Source organism: Antechinus flavipes, chromosome 2, assembly GCF_016432865.1.
Source record: "Antechinus flavipes isolate AdamAnt ecotype Samford, QLD, Australia chromosome 2, AdamAnt_v2, whole genome shotgun sequence".
Taxonomy (NCBI): domain Eukaryota; kingdom Metazoa; phylum Chordata; class Mammalia; order Dasyuromorphia; family Dasyuridae; genus Antechinus; species Antechinus flavipes.
In genome coordinates, this window is record NC_067399.1 from 4153814 (window position 1) to 4173135 (window position 19322).

Below are 19322 nucleotides of genomic sequence, written 5' to 3' on the forward strand. Positions count from 1 at the left end.
CAGTCCCTCTGCTCTCCGGAGCCCGGAGCCCAGAATCTGCCGCCATGACGCGGGTCCTAGAATCTTCCTGCCCCGAGCTCCCAGAATGTTCAGTTCTTGGCCTTTGTTGGTTTTCCCACAAGCCTCCGGGCCCGGAGCTCCGGCCAGCCTTAGTCGGGTACTTGGGGATGGCTGCGACACCGACCTGGCCTGGCACGGGCTCCCGGAGCTGCCCGGAGCCCCAGCGCCTTCCCCGGGCCCCTCCTCGGGGCGGCCTTCAGAAGGGAGGCCGGAAAGAGAGCCTCTGAATGGGAGGATCAGACTCCTTGCAGGAAAGTCCCTCTACTAACATCCAGGAAGAAGAGAGGTTCGGAAAATCTTGGCGAACTTCCCCAGTCCCTCCTCCCCACCGGGAACACTGACCCTCTGAGCCTGAGCCCCAGGGACAACCCAACCCTCCCGGGTGCAGCCGTCCCGAGGTGCAGCCGTCCCTCCCCGGGCGCAGCCCGTCCCTCCCAGGTGCAGCTCAGCAATCTCGCCTTGGTCGGAGCTGTCCGGAGTGAGGAGTCGGGGGCGTCGGGGACTGAGTGCAAATTTCTCCATTCCGGGGCAGGCGGAGAGAGGGCGGAGGCTGGGCCCAGCTCCACATCCCAGCTGCGCCCCCAGGCCCGGGAAAACAGGGTCCACCTCCTGCCCTCGCCTCGTGAGCTCCCTCCTCCCCGTGTTCCCCGCGTAGGGAGAAGCCGTTGGCCATAAGGACTTGGGAAACCAGACCCCGTTTTGTGAGTGGCTCATTCCCACGGGGCGATCCTGGCCGGGTCACTGTTGAGTCACACCCACAAATCCTAGTTCTCCCGCGGACACCACTGAAAAGCACCAGGTCTCCAATGCAGTTCACTGCGTGCTCATCCTCAGTCTGGGCGGTCTCCCTGAGGGGCCCTGGGAATTGGGATAAAATCCCGAAGGTACAACTTTTTTGTTTGGGTTTTTGTTTCTTTTGCTGAGGCAATGGGGATTCAATGACTTGCCCAGGGTCACACAGCTGTTAAGTGTCTGAGGCATATTGGAACTCAGGTTTTCCCGTTTCCAGGGCCAGTGCTCTACCCACTGCGCCACCTGGCTGCCCCTAAAATACAGGTTCTTCAGAAAATGGGCCTCAGGAAGTAAGAACTAAACCAATCCCTCAAGCCCGGGTTTGAGGAAAAGTTGCCCATCTACAGAAAAGAGGCTCGTCTCTTCACAGGCCGCCCCCCTTCCACCACCGAAAATGTCTGGAAACAGCCATGACCCCGTGAGCAGAACGGGGAAGCGCCCAGAGCAGGTGCCATTCGCCACCCCGTCTTTCATCTCTGGCTCTGGCAAGAGTATTTAAATCCCCTCTTATTATAGAAAGGTCACCTCCATCTTGTGCTCCGTGACCTATGACCGCAGCTGCCCACGATCATTTCCTGTCCCTCACTCCCCCGTCGCCGCCTCCCCCATCTGAGGGAAGCCCCATGCTTCCCTCGCAGAGTCATCCCTTCGTTTAGCCGCTGGCTGTGTCTGGGCTCAGTCACACTCAGGAGGTTCTAGCCAGGGATGTGACGTGGCTGGTGTAGACACCAGATGATGGCGGGCACCAAAAGTTGGGGTTCGGTCACGGGAAGAATTCACAAGGCCATTCTCCTTGGGAAAAGGCAGACTCACTTAGGGGAAGGGGTCCCGGACAAAACGAAGGGTCCAATAGGCGCCGGGAGTGGTGAATGTGAAACAGAGTGGGAGAGCGGGGGAAGGACAAGCTCCTCCGTGGAACTCACAAGTACCCGGCGGAAAGGGAGCCCCCGTGAGGCTGGGGCACGCCCTTAGCTGGCAGCCTAAAGCCCCCTAAAAGTTAGCTAGAAGGAGGAGAAGGGGGTTGGGAAGCACAGTGGGGTCAGGGGCGGTACCACGTGGCATGGGGGGAGGGGAGGGGGACAGACACCACGATGCAGAGAGCCGTGGGGGGCAGACCCAAAGGTGGCCGCCACGGGATGGCGCGGAAGTGGATTTTATAGGGAAAATTTCACTTCGGGGACATGAGTGGGATTCCTGACAGAGCAGGGCAAGGTGACGCTGCTTGAGACCTCCATGGGGGGGAGGGTCTCAGGGATGTGACATAACTTGGATCTCAGACTGGAGGACCTCCCCAGAGGGTGGGACCATGGAGCTAAACCCATGTCCATCAGAGCCTGCTGCCAGCTGGCCCCAGGGAGCAATGCTGGAGTTCTCTCCCAGTCCGACACACTCTTCGGAGCCTCAGCAGACGGACCCCTCCGAAAGTTCCTCTTGATTCCGAGCCTTCTGGGTCAGCGGGCACCTCAATCCCCAGCTGATGAGCCCCCACTGATGTCTTTACTCTCATGGAGCCAGAGAGCGCCTGCTTCAAAGCAAAAGACTTAATTACAGATATAATGAAGCAAGTGATAAGAAGTCGGTCCCGCTAGCTATTCATGCAGGGTCTGCCCCTCTACAGGTTACCAGGCACATGCAGGGCACGCGGGACCCCAGGCCGTGCGTTGGGGAAACACAGGACCCCAGGCCGTGCGTTGGGGGCACACGGGACCCCAGGCTGTGCGTTGGGGGCACACGGGACCACAGGCCGCACGTGGGGAAACACGGGACCCCAGGCCACGCGTTGGGGGCACACAGGATCCCAGGCCGCGCGTTGGGGAAACACGGGACCCCAGGCCATGCATTGGGGCACACAGGACTCCAGGCCGTGCGTTGGGGAAACACGGGACCCCAGGCCATGCATTGGGGGCACACGGGACCACAGGCTGCGCATTGGGGAAACACGGGACCCCAGGCTATGTGTTGGGGAAACACGGGACCCCAGGCTATGTGTTGGGGAAACACGGGACCCCAGGCTGCGCGTTGGGGAAACACGGGACCCCAGGCTGTGTGTTGGGGAAACATGGGACCCCAGGCTGTGCGTTGGGGGCGCGTGGGGCCCCAGGCCGCACGTTGGGGAAACACGGGACCCCAGGCCGTGCGTTGGGGTCACATGGGACCCCAGGCCACGCGTTGGGGAAACACGGGACCCCAGGCCGTGTGTTGGGGAAACACGGAACCCCAGGCTGCACGTTGGGGGCACACAGGACCCCAGGCTGTGCGTTGGGGGCACACGGGACTCCAGGCCGTGCATTGGGGGCACACAAGATCACAGACTGTGCATTGGGGCACACAGGACCCCAGGCTGTGCATTGGGGCACACAGGACCCCAGGCTGTGCATTGGGGCACACGGGACCCCAGGCCGTGCATTGGGGGCACACGGAACCCCAGGCCACGCATTGGGGGCACACGGGACCCCAGGCTGTGCGTTGGGGGCACACGGGACCACAGGCTGTGCGTTGGGGGCACACTTGGATGGTCAGAGAACATATGAAAAAAGGAGCATAAGCCTCCAGGGCCCATACACGGTCAGCGCTCGTGCCTCTGGTGGAGCCAGCGATGATGATGCTAGTGAGACAACGGCTTTCTCTATTGTAATATTCTTCTCTGAAATGTAATCTTCTCTTGTTGGGGTTTCCTTGGGGGTCTCCAGAGGCAGCTTCGTTTCAGTTCAGCAATCACCACACGAGCAGCCAGGGCTTAAAGTCCAAATTCTTTATTGTCTCTTTCCAAGTCTTGTCTCCTTTCCTGGGGCCCGGTTAGCTTTCTTATAGTCCAGATCCTTTATTATCTCCTCCCTGGGGCAGTTTTCTGGAGGCCTTTCAGTCTGGCCTTGGTTCTGAGAGCTTGAGCTCCCTCCCACCCGCCTTCTCTGGCTTCTGAATCTCCCCGACTGAATCCTGGCTCAGCCTCCGAGAGCCTCTAGTGCGCTTGCCCTTCCTGGCCCTGAGAGCTCCTTCTTCTATGTTCCACACTGAGCACACACCAATCATTACATCCCTAGGAAACCATTATTTGTTGTAGGATGAAATCAGTGTGAAACTAGATTTAACCACTGTCTCTCAATTCCACTTAGTCCTTTGTTTCAAGTTCTGGCCCATAACATCTCAGCTCAATCATCCTGAACCGAGCTAAACGAGAGAACGATTGTCTCTATCAATCCCACCGACTTAGCACCTTGTAAGAATCCTTTGTTTCAAGGTCAGAGTTCTGGCCCATAACTCTCCATGGTCCTTTGCAGCTGGTCCCCCTCTGGGGGCTAGTATCTCCACTAAAATCTGGCACTTCCGCTGAGGCTCTCTGCTGGGCATTTTCCCTGAGAGTAGTGTTCTGTAATTTTTTTTAAATAGATTTTTTATTTTCCAAATACATGCAAAGATCATTTTCCACATTCACCTTTGCAAAACCTTGTGTTCCATTTTTTTCTCTCCCTTCCCCCTGTAAGAAACCAATATCTTCCCCAGAGCTCCACTGACTCTCTGATGAGTGCAGGAGACATTCGTTTCACCTTCTTGCAAGCACGGGGGCCTCGGCTAGTAGACACTTTGCATACTCCCAAGGCAGCATTTGATTTCCTCTCCTGAAGCACAAGTCCCTTCCCTGACTCCCCACTAACTGGATTGACAGAAATGACATGAATCTGCTCCCCTCATTACATAGTCAGTCTCCGCTCCCAAGGAGCTTCCCAAAGCCGTGCCTCAATTAGAAACAGCAGCTTGATTTCACGTTGCCGGCCTAACCCTTAACATCTTCTGCTTGTTCTGACTTCAAATCATCATATCGAAATAATTTCTATTTCTCCCCCAGAAGAAATCCTCAAACTCCCAGAAATTCTGTTCCCTTGAGAGAAAAAATGAAGGAAAATCTATTTGCCCCTTTCTTCTAGGAGGGGAAAGGTAACAGAGGAAGGGTAAAGGCGAAGAACAAAAGATGCTTTTCAAATCTCAGGCTCCCCCCCCATGATTACAAAAGTCAGTCCCTGCCCCCAAGGAGCTTACCTTCTTTTGAGGGAAGAGAACCTTCCCCCTTGATTGTTCCTCGATGTCCTTGTGGGCTTCAGTTTCCTTATTTAAGTTTCATTTCACAATTTAATTTTCATTACTGTGGAAACCAAATGCCCGGCCATTTCTCACACCCCATCCTATCCCCCTAGACAGCAAGTAATCTCATATGTGTTAAACACGTGCAGTTCTTCTAGAGTATCTCCACAATGAGCATGCTACGGCAAAAAAAATCGGATCAAAAAGGAAAAATATGAGAAAGCAAGAAAAAGTAGCAAGCATCTGTGGTTCCTTTTAGCCCTTATCATGACCTGACTCAGGACTCTTACATGCTTTCAAAGGGTCCTGAGAGCTCTACTTAGAAAACCATGAAGTGGCTGGAATAGGAGAGAGCAGGTGGTTTTCAAATCCTCCCGACTCTGGATTTGGTCTTTTTCTATTTCCAGGACACAGGATGACACATATAAGACATGAACTGTGTGCAGTTTTACAATTCAGCAACGCATATCTGATGCTGATCATGTCCCGACAATGCCAGAATGTCCTACGATCCAGACTTGGCTTCCAAGGAGCCCCACCCCTCATCAGGGGGAGCCTCCAGGTCAGGACCCCCGCCCCTCATCGGGGGGAGCCTCCAGGTCAGGGCCCCGCCCCTCATCGGGAGGAGCCTCCAGGTCAGGACCCCGCCCCTCATCAGAAGGAGCCTCCAGGTCAGGGCCCCCGCCCCTCATTAGGGGGAGCCTCCAGGTCAGGAGCCTCCAGGTCAGGACCCCCCAGGGCTTCAGAGCTTCAGTTAGTGCTGCTGGGGTGCGGTTACACGGACTTGCAGTTTGGGAATTCTATCTGAAAGTATCCCCCAATTTAACACCAGAAAAGCACCTGAAGGTGATTTATGGGCCAATGGAGAGAAGAGAGATGAAGTGGGTAAGATGCATTGGCTTGAGAATTAAGATGCCGCCTCTTCTTACTTTCTACCTCTCCAAGCAAGGGCTCTTCCTCTTCTTTCCTCTTGGAGGTCTTGGTGACCTCATCAGTTTAATCATCCTTATGTAGGTAGCTCACACTTCCTCTCTTGCGGAGGGCCAATCTTCCATTGCCGGCTGCCCCCTGGACATTTCAAGCTGGAAATTTCTGAGAAACCTCAGACCCATCATGTTCAAAAGCAGATTTATTGTCTTTTCTCCCAATCTCCTCCTAATTTATCTATCTCTAGTGAAGGCGTCACCTTCATAGTCACGTAGCCTCCCCTGCTATCCTGGACCTTTCGCCTGGATGCATCCCTATCGGGAGCCAGATCGCTTCATTTCTTTTGCTAAATTTCTCCAAGATAACCCCTTCTCTCCACTCACCTAATTCCTTTCCTAATCCAGGTCCTCACTATCTGTGTCAGGATCTATTGCAACAGGCTCCTAACTGATTTCTGAGCTTTGGATCTCCTCCCGCTTCATTTTCTACCTAAAGTGCCAAAGTCATTTTCCTAAAACTAGATCTAATCTTGTCAACACCCTACTCCACAGATTCCAGTAGGTTCCCAATCAGCTCCAAATATTACCTATAAAATCCATGATTTGCCATTTAAAGCCCTTGGTCATCTGGCCCCTGCCTAACTTTCACATTTTCTTCTACTTCATTCTCCTCAAGGCATCCAATTGTTCAGACCACACTGGCCGTCTTGCTGTTCCTTTCCCACAAGGCTCCACTTCCCACCGCTGTGTCTTGGTTTCTCCTTTATACCTGGAATGCTGCATTTCTACATTTTTTAGAATTCTGCTTCCTTAAAATTCAGCTCAAATGCCATCTTCTATAGGATTCCCCTTAGGAACAAGGTCACCCTCAACGATCCACTTTGCAAAAAGCTCCCACAGGATTGTTTTGGGCGGAGTTCTCCGAATGGATTTTGGGGACATACTTATTCCTAATCGAGGAAATAACAGGAGTTGAAAACAGTTTTCTAACCCCATATGAAATGGTTACTCTAGGACCAAAGGTTGTGGGTCCATAACAGAAAAAAGGAATAATAGAAGGAACAGACTTATCGTTTCTTTTTTTTTTTTACAATATTTTTTCCAATCACTTGTAAAAATAATTTTAACATTCATTTTTAAAATCTTGAGTTCCAAATCATCTCTCCCCTTTCCTTTTCCACAAACTGAGAAGGCAAGCAATTGAATATTTGATATGCAGTCATGCAAAGTGTATTTCCATATTACTTATATTGTGAAAGAGAAGCTTTTTAAAAAAGTATTAATTTTCATTCAGACTCCATCAGTTCTTTCTTTGAGGTGGCTAAAATTTTTCATCACAAATCCTTTAGATTTATTTTAGTTTTAGATCATTGTATTACTGAGAATAGCTAACTTAATCACGGCTGATTATCACATAATATTACTGTTACTGTGTACAGTATTCTCCTGGTTCTTCTCATTTTGCATCAGTTCATGTAAGTCTTTCCAGCTTTTTCTGAAAACATCTTGCTCCTCATTTCTTATAGCACAATAGTACTCCCTCAAAATCGCAAAATCCCCCAAATGGATGGATATCACCTCAATTTCCAATTCTTTGTTCTGAGAAAAAAGCTATAAGTATTTTTATACTATAGGTCCCTCTCCTTTTGTTTTTTTCATCTCTTTGAAATACAGACCGGGCAGTGGTATTGCTGGCTCAAAAGGGTCTTTCTAGTTTGATAAAGCTTTGAGGACTTCTCTCTCCGGAACGTTTAGCTCAGTTCATCACCAACAGTGCATTAGTCTCCCAGTTTTTCCACCTTTCCTTCAACGTTTGTCATTTTCCTTTTTTGTCAGATTAGCCAATCTGCTAGGTATGAGGTGATACTTCAGACTTCTTTTAATTTGCATTTCTTTAATCAATAATGATGTTTTTAAAATAACTATAGATAGCTCCAATTTCTTCTGAAAACTTCTAGTCATATCCTTTGATCATTTCTCAGCTGAAGAATGACTTCTATTTTTATAAACTGGACTCAGTTCTCTACTTATTTGAAAAATAAAATCTCTGTTAGAGAAACTTGCTGCGAAATCCATCACACCCACGCCCCAGTTTTCTGCTTTCCTTCTAACCTTGCTTACATTGGTTTTGTTTGTGTACAACCGTTTAAATTCAATGTAATCAAAATGATCTGTTTTCCATGGTGCGATACACTCTGTCTCTTGTTTGAATATAGTTTTCCCTCTCCGTGGATCTGACAGGTAAACTAGTCCACGCTCCTCCAAGTATCACTTTTATGTTGAACTCCTGTACGCATTCTGACCTTATCTGGGTATGTGGTGTCAGTGTTAGTCTACACCTAGTTTCTGCCAAACTTCTTTCAGGTTTCCCAGAGGAAATGGGGAGCCACAGGTGCTGATGGAGCAGGAGCACGGAGCGGGCTCTAGTGGGGCCACCTGCGGGCTCAGGGAAGGAGGGAGTCGGGAAAGCTGCCGGCAGAGCCGCCCCGAGGGAGTAAGAGGGCAGGAAGGCGAAGGGGGCAATCTGAGAAATGCAACGGGGGGATCCGGCGGGCTTTGGGCCACGGACTGGCGGGCTTGCTGCGGGACCGGCACGGGGAGCTTGCTGAGGGACCGGCACGGGGCGCTTGCCGAGGGACCGGCGAGCTTGCTGAGGGACCGGCACGGGGCGCTTGCCGAGGGACGGGCGAGACAAGGCTGCCTCCAAGGCCGGCCTCCGGACGGCGAGGGAGGTTTGAAGGGGCGGATGGGGAAGGGGAGCGCGGATTCAGGATGAGTGGGGGCGGGGGCATAAAGAGCGAGGCAGGCGGGAGCCCAGGCTGGGGCGTGCTTGTGGGACGGTCATTGCCATGCGGGAGCTGAGGAGATGGCCCGGGGAGGGCCTGGAAGGGAAAAGAGGAGCCCGGGGGCTGGGAATCGGGCCCTTGCGGGGCTCCAGGGAACCTGACTGGACGGCGGCTCCCCAAGCCTGCTCGGGCCCGGGGCGGGACCTGGTCCAAGGGTCCGGAAGGAAAGGCCTCCCCCGGCGGCGGAGCTGGGTGTGTGAGACTGCCCCGCTGCCCAGGGCAGCCTGGTGCGGACGGGGCTCAGAACAAGGCGGTAGGAGCGCGGCGCCGTTTGTCCGGGCCCCCGCTGAGCTCCGGAGCTTCTTCTAAGCCGTTAGAAGGCTGATTGGTGCTTCCTGCTGCCCCTCTGCTCTCTGTGGCGGGTGGGTGCGCGGGGATCCCGCGGGCCGGGAAGGGGAGCCCAGCAGAGTCACGGGTGAGCTGTTCTCACCGTGGGGAAGTCAGGGCTGGGCCCGGGGCCCCTCAGGAACCTCGGTCTACGCCTGAACGGAAATCGGGTCCACAACGTCCCCAACAAGTGGCCGCCCCGCCCGCTTTGGGAGCTCCCCGCGGGGAGAGACCCAGGTATCCCAGGAAGGGGAGCCCGGCCCTCCCAGGGCAACGGAGCCTTCGGGCAGAGGTCGCACACTCCCCGGGCCCTTCCCGCCAGGAGCCTGGGATCGGGCTAAGTCACAAAAAGTAGGAAAAAGGAGCCAGGAGGGCGGGCGGGGCCGGGGTCCCGGGCAGCACGGGCAGCGCGCACAGCGCGGGCCAGAAGGCTTGCTGAAAGCGCCGCGGGGTCCCTGGGCCCCCACCTGCCTGTGGCTCTGCATTCCCAGCACGCTGGGAGGGCCTAGGGCGGGCCCAGGGCAGGGCACGGAGCACGTCGTGATGCCCAGCGGGTGCCAGGTGAGGGCAGTGGTTGCTAAGCTGTCAGACTGGGGAGGAAGCACCTCCCACGTCCCAGCCCCTGGGGAAGAGGTCTAAAGTGGGCCGGCCTCCCCCGCGGGCCATCTGCTCTTTCCCGGGGTCTCCTTCCTTGGAGAAGAAGGGCTGGCCCACACACCCAGGAGAATTCGAGCTTTGGGCGGGGCTGGAGAGGGGAGACAGGGGCTGGTCCCACTCAGAGGGAGGGGAGGATGGTCCTGGGGGCGGGGAGAGGGAGGGGGCTGTCACAGACACATGGGAGGCACCAGGTCACTGACTGCCCGACAGACAGAGGCTAGTAACCTATGAAGGAAAAGCCGGTATGTGAATGAAGCACTTTCTGGTGTTATGCCACAGTTCTCTTTAACTGTCCTGACTCAGTTTCCCTGTAAAAGTTTCCCTTGTCTCAGTTTCCTTAACTGTTCTATCTCAATCTCTTATAAATTAGCAAGATAAGAGAGTAGATTCCTGACTTGTTTTGTGTCCTCAAGGATTTATAATATTCCTTTAGAATATTCCAAGATAACCCACGATATCTTTACTTCTTTGTCTCCGGATCTTTTAGGGTTTTATGGCTTCCCCTCCCTGATAAAAACTTTCCCTCCCTTTCTCTTCTTTGTCTCCAAAAGGGTATTTAAGAAGTTGGGGTTCCTCCATTCATTGCTGGAGAATGGCGGCTGGCAGTTGTATGCTGGACTCCTCCAGCCCTGGGACCAACATGAATTCCTTGGTCCTAGTATACTTATCTCTGTCTGACTGGATAATCTGAGAAGAGAGTCCTGTCCAGTCAATCTTACTCTCCCATTAATAAAATATTAAAAACTCTCTAATCTCTCTCCTGCCTCAGTTTCTCCGGCATTACACTGGGTGCCCCCCCTACCTGCCCAAGACCGTGCTGAGAGTCCCACCGCCTGCCCTCCAGTAGTTCACATCCGGGTCAGGCAGAAGGCCCCGGGGCGAGCCTCTGCCTGCGGCTGTTTCCACTGAGGAGCCGCCACTTTCAGATTTGGACCCTGGGCAGGACTTTGAACACTCCTTCCTGGGCATGGAGCAGCTGAGCTGCCAGACCCCCCGACAAGAGCCCGGGCCGGGCTGGAAGTCTGGGAGCTCCCGCGCCCTCGCTGTGCCCTGTGGCAGCCGCTGGCGATGAGAGGGTCCGTGGGCCTCTTCTCCGGGGATTCCGGAAAGGTGGGAGAGCTCGGCTCGGGAGCCAAGGGCCTGAGGAGGAGCCTTTGCTACTATGGGGGACACAGGGGCCTTCTTGGGGGCTCTGCCATATTGACACGATCTCTCCCCGACCCCTCAACACCTCACCCCGAGCAGGGCCTCACTGGCGTCAGTGTTTCGGAGACCCCCGTGCCCAGAGCCGGCGGCTGTGCCCTGAGCTTGGCGTAACGGTGATCCTTTGTGCCCCCTCCCCCCGCAGAGTGCCTGGCTTGGACCAGCAGCGGGGAGTCACCGAGTCAGCTCCCCCAGGGCCGCCCCAAACAGCCCAGGGGGCTGTTCCTCATGGCTCTCCTGCTCCCATCCCAGAACTCTGGTTCTGTGCTGGTAGAGAGGGCACGATGGCCAAGCTTGGGGCAGTCCTGCTGCCAGAGGGCTCCGGGAACAGGAACTCAAGGCCTAGAACAAATCACGTCCTCATCCGGCCCACTTTCACTACCCTGAGACCTGCCCTTGGGCCCCAGTGGTGAGCCCCCCCCCTTGGGGAACGTCATCTTCCTCACTCTGAAAGTAATGATGCTTCTGTTTGGGTCGGGACTCTCCTGTCTCTGCTCCGGGGGACTCCAGCCACCCACAGGGGAGAGGTAGGTTCCGGTCCCCTGGCCACGTGGGAAACCCCTTCCTGTGAGGAGATCTAGCCCCACTGTTGCCTCAGTTTGGTCTGGCGGACAAAATGAAGATCCTCTTTCTCCCTTCTGCCATATATTCCGCTGGGGGATCCTCAGAAAAAAAGGGGGTTCCCAAGTTCAAGATCCCTTCCAATTCTGACATGCCCTGTCCGGGTCAGGAAATTCTGTCGTCTGTATTTTAGGCACAAGCCTGCCCAAGCCAATTTATTAATTCAGATTATTTTATTTTAAGAATTGCCCATGTTTAACTTATACTGAATTACTTGCTGTCTAAGGAAGGGGGAAGGTGGGGAGGGAGGAACACAAGGTTTTACAAGGGAGAATGTTGAAAACTATCTTTGCATATATTTTGAAAAATAAAAAGCTATTATTATTTGCTGAACAATTGGAGTTAAGTGACTTGCCCAGGGTCACACAGCTAAGACGTGTTAAGTGTTGGAAGTCAAATTTGAATTCAGGTCCTCCTGACTTCAGGGCTGGCTCTATCCACTGAGCCACCTCACTGCCCCTATTGTATTATTTTTAAGAAGAATTGCTTCTTAGAGGGAGAGAATGCCAGACATAGAGTATTGTAACGATTGATAATCTCTCCCTCAATCTAAGTCTAGCCCCATTGCTTTCTTTGGCAGCCCTTTAAGGGACCCCTCGATCCCTCTGACTCCCCCAGGAAGGATTCTCCTTTTGTGGCCAGTCACAGGTGCCATTGACAGAAGCCGTCAGCTTTCTCCTGGTTATCCTTCTCCAAATCCAGCTGAGGCCATGCCCCCAGCCCCCTGGAGACCACAGCCATTTTCTGAATGGGGGGGGGGGGGACAGGGCCAGACCAAAATTCCTTTCAACTGAATGAGTGGGGAGAGGCTGGAGGCAGCCGGCAAGCTGGTTCAGGTTAGGAAAGGAAAATCTGGGGGGAGATAAGTGTCACAGTTTGGACTCCTTGCACGTGAAATACACCCACCTGACTTACTCAAGGCCTGCAAAATGTTCAGGTGCAGGGATGGTATAAGGGGGGACTGGCCAGTGAGCCAAGCCAGAGATTGAGGAGCCTCCCAGGACAGTCACAGTTGTATGTAATGGAAGGGCCTCCAGGTTCCTTAAGTAGTAGGGGGCTGCCGCCAAGTGGTTAGCAGCGGCTGCTTTCATTGGCCAAGAATATGAAAGTAGAACTAGGGCTGCCTTTTGAAGGCCTGCCAGGGCCTTGGTCTAGCTTTTCTCTCTGTCTCTTTCTCCCTCCTTCCCTTTAAGTTTTGAGAGTTCTCTATGTATAATTGATAGTCGAAGCAACAAGAGTCAGGAAAATTGCAAAATAAACATTCAGTTCAGTTCAATGACATTTAGCAAACATTTATTAAGTACCTTCTGTGTGTAATTCAGTTCAACAAGCATATATTAAACACTTACTGTGTGCTAGAAACAGGAAATACCAAGGTGGGAAAAAGAGTTAACATTCTGTTTGTGGTGTGTGACTTTTGAATAAATACAATATCATTTGAAGATGAACAAAGAATCGACAACTAAGGAAATTAAGAAGTTTCCCAATGGACATTGTAAAAGTTTTGAGAGACATAGTTTCTGGGTAATTTAATAATTTTATTAATAAGGCAGGCGGGTTATTAATATAAAGATGGTCATTTGGATGTCTCTCTTACACCAATGAGGTCACAGAGGAATGCCTTCTGAAGAGGAAGTGTTCCTGAGGGGCAGCAATCAACTCACCTTGGTTAACACAAAAACCCGTGTGGGACGGAGCAAAATAAGGTCTTGGGGTATGTGACTTGGCTCACTCAAATTTTGGTCAAATGTATATTATTTTCCATCCTATCAGTCTTGATAATAGGGAGAAGCAGCTTTTCTTCAGCTCTGAGTGAACACAGTGAGTAGGAATACACCCATTAGCCAATATTTACAGTTTCTTTTACTGTCTGACTAGCTCTTGGTCTCGGTAAATCTTCAAGAGAACTTTCCCATCCTGGCTGGTTTCCGGATGAGGAAGTAGAAAGGGGGGAAAACCTTGGCCCTGATACAATAATTAGCTACTAAATATAAGAGAAATATTCATTTCTCCCTTTTGTTTTGATTTCTTCCTTTCATATTCTCCCTTTTGATTCTAATTGAAAGACAGTCTCCTTAATGAGTCACTAACTGATACAACGAACAAAGGTTCCTAACTATGAAACTTATGCCGGGTAACAAAGTGAGGGAGGAAAGGGGAGAAATGGATGGTCACATTGACAAAGCCAGAGAAGTTCCCTTTGGTAAATAAATCTTATACAGCAAAAGATGCAAAGGGAAAAAGTAAGGAGTTAAAAAAAAATCCATTTGTGGCTGAGAAGGTTCATCTCCAGTCGTCTGATTTTTAGGACGCCATCTGACGGCGCTTTCTGATCTGGGTGTCTCGAAGCAGTTTCCGGCCGATTGTCTTCACAGACAAATCGCTTGGAAAGATTTTCTTTCTCTCTTAAAAATCTCTTACAAAATCAATCTTAACACAACTTTAATTACTTTGCCAATAACCAGTCAAATAACGAAAGTTAACTCAACCTTTATGTCTCTATTATTAGAAAATCAGATTTAGAAACTTTGGGAGCAGGGAATTTCTATTTTTAGGTGCGTCAATTGTAGTTTTGATTATTATATTGATAGTTCCATCCATTATTGATATGTTTAGGCAATTCAAATGCAAGTAAAAAGTCAGAACCCAATTTTTACACTTGACATTATTTATTCGCTTATTATAAGATGAGATTCTGCTAAGAAATTAATAACACTTTTTATAAGATAGACTCTACTACAAAAATGAATTCATTTAAAAGATGTCCTCTCTTTTCTTCAGCTGCCTTCCTTCTGGCTAACAGAATCCAAGGAGAAACAGAGCTGCAAAGGCGGACACTTCACCCCTTCTCTGCCTTGGAGGCCAACATGGGGCCCATCGTTTCTTTGGTCGCTTCCATATTCCTTTCTGCTTTTCAAGTGAAGAAGTCAGGGGCTCTTAACCTTGTGAGTGCCTTTCCAGGGAAGTGAGACAAATGGAGTCTTGGAATCACATGGGACTCCAAAACCAAACCCAACGTTGGTGCTCCATGGGGCGAATCCAAGAGCAACTGAGAATGGCACTTGTCTAGCTGCAACGTCGCATTTGGATATGAAGTTGATGGGACCGCTGTTATGTAGAAACTGCTACATCTGAGCTCATCCCCCTGAGACCAAGTTGGTATAGAGTGTCCCTGAGGGTTTTGTGGGTAGGAAATATTTGCATTTCTGCTTTAGACAGATCTTCAAAGTATAAAGCCCTTTGTGAAAGCTAGTCAGTGTGTGGTTCCAGGGGCACTATTCCCTGGAGAACACACCTGGAGTAGAGATTTGAGCTGGCAGCAGTGGAAGAGAGTCCCCCCGTCCCCTCAGAGATACCCAGGACCAAAGTGGGTCTCCAAGAGTGGTCTTAGAGAAAGGGCTCACTGTATTTGCTACTGCTGTGCAGTTCTGCTCTAGGGTAAGCTCGGCCCAGCCCACAGAGGGTTATTCCTGGATCTAGTAAAAGGAATCAAAAGGACCATTTGGATCAGTAGGGCTGGAAGAGGCCATCTCCAAGTCTCAGAGCTCGAGGAGACTGTTACCATTGAATCTATCTCACTTCTGAACAGGAATTCCTTCTACAACAGTTCCTGAAGGAGTCATCCAGCTTCTATTTGAAGACTTCCAAGGACGGTGAGCTCACCACCTCTCAAGATGACCCATCTCACTCTCAGATAATTTCCAAGTAGCAGGAAGCTTTTCCTGCTATCAAGCTTAAATTTGCATGTTCGTAAAGCAGATTTGTTTCTCTTTTTGTTTTCGTTTCTTTGCCAGTCACATGAAAGCATCGAGCTCATTTTGTTGTGCCTCAGTTTCCCTAAAGTGCTCTGCCTCAGTTTCCCTAAATTGTTCTGCTTCAATCCCCCTGGTTGCAACCCTTCTCTTCCTGACTATTAGGACTGATATAACTTAGGGCTGGCTACTCTAGGGTCATAAATTGTAAAGCTATTTCAAACATCTTGGTTCCTAAGCCCTTCTAAGTTATCAAGAATTTATGTTCCTCACCCCCCAACCTGTCAGAACCGAATTAAAGGTCCCTTCCTGAAAATTCCCGTACTCACCAGTGTTTGGACTCCACCCCTTGCCTTTGTCTCCCCTGATCTCTAAAACCATATAAAAATCATTGGGATCTCACATGCTGAATTCTTTGAGATGAAAGTCCAATTCAGCCTTGGGGAGGAGAATGGATTCTGATCTACCCCCCCCCCCCCGAAAATCTCTCCCTCTCAGAAACTCAAGTAAAATATTAAAAACTCTCTAATCACTATCTTGCCTCAGTTTCTCCGGCATTACAATTTGAGAAAAATTCTCAGAAATTGTACTTAAGGAAAAAACAAAGTTCTCAATGCTTTCGCCATTCTGTGTGCTCAGTTTCCCCTAGCACTGGGGCTAATCGGTGGAGACATTTTGGACCCATGAGGTGACAGTGAGTCATAGAACCCCACAGTTTCCAAAGAACTGAAGGTGAAGGTCAGGGGGCAGTGGAGAGACGGAGGGAGCATGTGTGCAGCTCCAGAACAAGGGGAGCCGGGAGCCAGGATCGGAACAGACCGCTTAAGGTTCTGAGTGACGGGGAGACGGCTCGGAGCCACGGAGTGGTGCTGGATGTGGGTCCCCGTCGTCCCTTCCACATCAGGGCAAGGAGGAGCGATGGTGAGCCCCTGTGACCAGCTGATGGAGGATGTAGACAAGGGTCTTCTAGAAGCACAAGAGTGAAGGAGAGGCTAATGACAGCATTGGGTGAGCCAGACTAGCAGCAGGGAAGGAGGGGAGAGGAAGGGCGCAGGAGGCCTCCTACCCAACCCCGGCGGCTGCCGCTGTTCCACCTCCTCTGCCGCGCTCCCGCCGGGGGCAAGGACAAGCTCTGTGGCAGGCCCCGTGTGTGAACACTGATCCCCCCAGACAGATCCGCCCCTGCAGGGGTGCACATCTTGTGCTTTGTTGACAGGCAGCTGCCCACCCCCGAGAGCGTGGCGAGGCTCCCGACTTGGGCAATCCCGATTTGGTGCCGGGGGATGTTGGCAATCGCCTGCCCGGCCCCGTCTCACAACGGGGAGGGCGGGGCCGCCCACACGACTATTCGGCTCCACGAGGGCCCTGCCCGCCCAGGAGATCGGCCCTGGCTTTTCACTCCGTCTCAGCAAAGTCTCGATGCTTCAGGCGAATCGGTCAATTGGAGGCTTTCACTAAGTGCCCCGAAGTCCCTGATCAGTCCCGATGGGCGAGCTGGCGACGCCTCCACGAGCAGCATCTTTGGGATCGGTTATGAACCAAGATACTGGAGTACTTGTCTTCGGGGGAGGGGAGAGCTGCCCTGGAAGGAATCAGAACACTTCAGCCTGCTCTCAGGCTAGGGACAGGAACCCCGAAAAGATGCTCCACGGGAGGAGGAAACAAACTTGTTAAGCACCTCCTGGGGCTGCACTGTGTAAGTGCTTTGCAAATGGTTCTTCCGCTGACCCTGACAACACCTGGGGAGGTAGGAGCTGTTACTATTTCTATTATACCGTTGGGGAAACCGAGGCAGGTGGTAGTTACACGACTTGCCCCAAGTCACATGGGGTCTGCGGCAGACTTTGAACTTGGGTCTTCCTGACTCCCGAGCCAGCGCTCTGGACATCGTGGTTCGCCGCAGCAGACATTTCAAGGGGGACGGAGGTGCAGGGATTGCTGAGATCTTCACAAGTGTTCCAAAGAGATCTAGGGAATATACCAGAAAGGAAACACGAGAAAAAGCCAGTCCAGGTCAGGATGAGGGTGGAGGTAGGGGGCAGACAGGGGTCAGGGGGCATCACTGATGCCCCCGTTTAGCCATTCCCTAATTGGTTGGCATTGCTTGAGATGCCTGTTCTTTCCTTTTCCTTCTAATGTCTCCCTCGCAGTGGGGGTTTGTGACCGTCTCCTCCAGGGTTGTCTCCCTGCTGCCTTATCTCCTGGTTCCCGGGTAGAGTCTGCCCCTTTCTGGAGCCCCTGTCAGAGGTGTGTGTGCGAGTGTCCAGTCTCCTGGCTCTTTCTGAGAAGGGGTCACCTCCTGCCCACACCCCGACTCCTTCCTCCCTGTGCAGACACACAGTGTTACTTCTGGAGCTCTCTCCTCTCCCCTCCAGCGGACTGTGGGCCATTCCCTCACCCAGAGTCCCCAGGCAGAAATGCATTAGCGAACCCTCGAGGTTCTGTAACCCCTCTCTGGCCATTTGGGCTCTTCCCCATCTCTCTATTCTGCGTTCCATTCAAGCAAAAATATTGAACAAGTCATTATATTAGTTTTGAACGAGATAAAGTGAGATCTTTCAAGATAGTTGTGAAAATCGAGTAAGGCTTCATCTATTTCTAAGTTTGAGTAGGCCTGAAGGACTTTAAGCATTAAGTCAAGGGCATACTTAAAAGTGTCCCCTCCCTGCTATTCTCCTAAGGGCATAGTTAAAGTCCCCTCCCTGTTATCCCCCCTCCTTGTTATCTCCCTAAGGGCATACTTAAGCCCCCTTCTTATTATCCTCCCTATTTCAGCCAAATTCTTGGATAGTTCCCGCCTTTAGAATGTAAGATCCTCAGCCAATAAGGAGGAGGGTCAGTGTTGGGAGGGGAATTTGCCTTAGGGATAAAAGCTCCCACCCTGCCCCCTACGGTGCTTCCTCCCTTCCATTGTCTGCTCCAGGGCTAGGACTCCTGAGAGTGTGTAATAAACTTTGCTTTGCTTCTAGAGATCCAGCCAGTTGTTTTATTAATGGTTTCTGACCCACACAGTTTTATGCACTATATAAATTTATTATATTGCCTATATTCTATTTTTAGTCTATTAACTTTATTATAAAGACCTGCTCAAGGAAACAATACGGGGCTCCCGGCCCTTTCCTGCAGGCCCCTCTAAAGAGGGGGGGCCATCTCAGGAGGGGAGCCCGGGACAGACCTAGGAGACTCCCGAGGAATCCAAACGCGGGCCAGCAGCCTCCGGAGCCGCAGCCACGGCTCACCCGGGGAGGCCGAGGGGTGACGCCCCCCAGGGACGTGTCTGAGGGTGGATTTGAACTCGGGTCTTCCAGATTCTCAGCCAGGTGCTCTATGTGAGACAAACTAGGGTTAAGTTTCCACAGAACTTCCCAGAAAATTCAGTTCCTCAGAAACGCTGAGCTCAAGCCTCAAAGTAATGTAAGCTATAAAGTAAGATACAAGTCTCTGACCAATGAGCTTTCAGACAAGGAGACTCACTGGGCTTTATCCATCGATAAAGATGTCCAGGCTAGAAACTGGTTTAAAGTGACCAGATTCGAGGACGGGGAAAGGCTCCTCGTTATTGGCGTCATGCACGTAAGCCCGCGCGCTCCGCATCGCCTTAGAACCTCAGAACGTGTGGGGGATGACGAAGGAGGGGGCAGATGTTTAGGAGTCGCAAGTAAGGGATGATGTAACCCCAAGGGGAACTGACCAATCCCTTCTCTGGGGGGAGGGAACTAGCCGCAGAAAGCTGGTCTGCTTCTGCCCCCAATTCCTGGGGATTTCTCAGGAAACGTCTTTGTTTCCCGACTTGGGGAGTCAGCTTATGTCTAACGCGGAGGGCTCCCACGACCCTCCCCCAAAGTCCTCGGGCCGTGAACAGCGGGAATCCCGAACTTGGTCCCCATTTGGGGTGAGACCCTCAGGGGCTGCAGAGGCGAGGGCCGGGGGCCCACGCCAGCTCCCAGGCGCGGGAAGCGCGGAGGCTGGTTGGGGGTCCATCAATGTCCTGAAGGGAGGGATTCAGCGGGGCCCGAGGAGGGCGCACTCCGGGCCGAGGGAACAGGCATTGATTAGGCGCC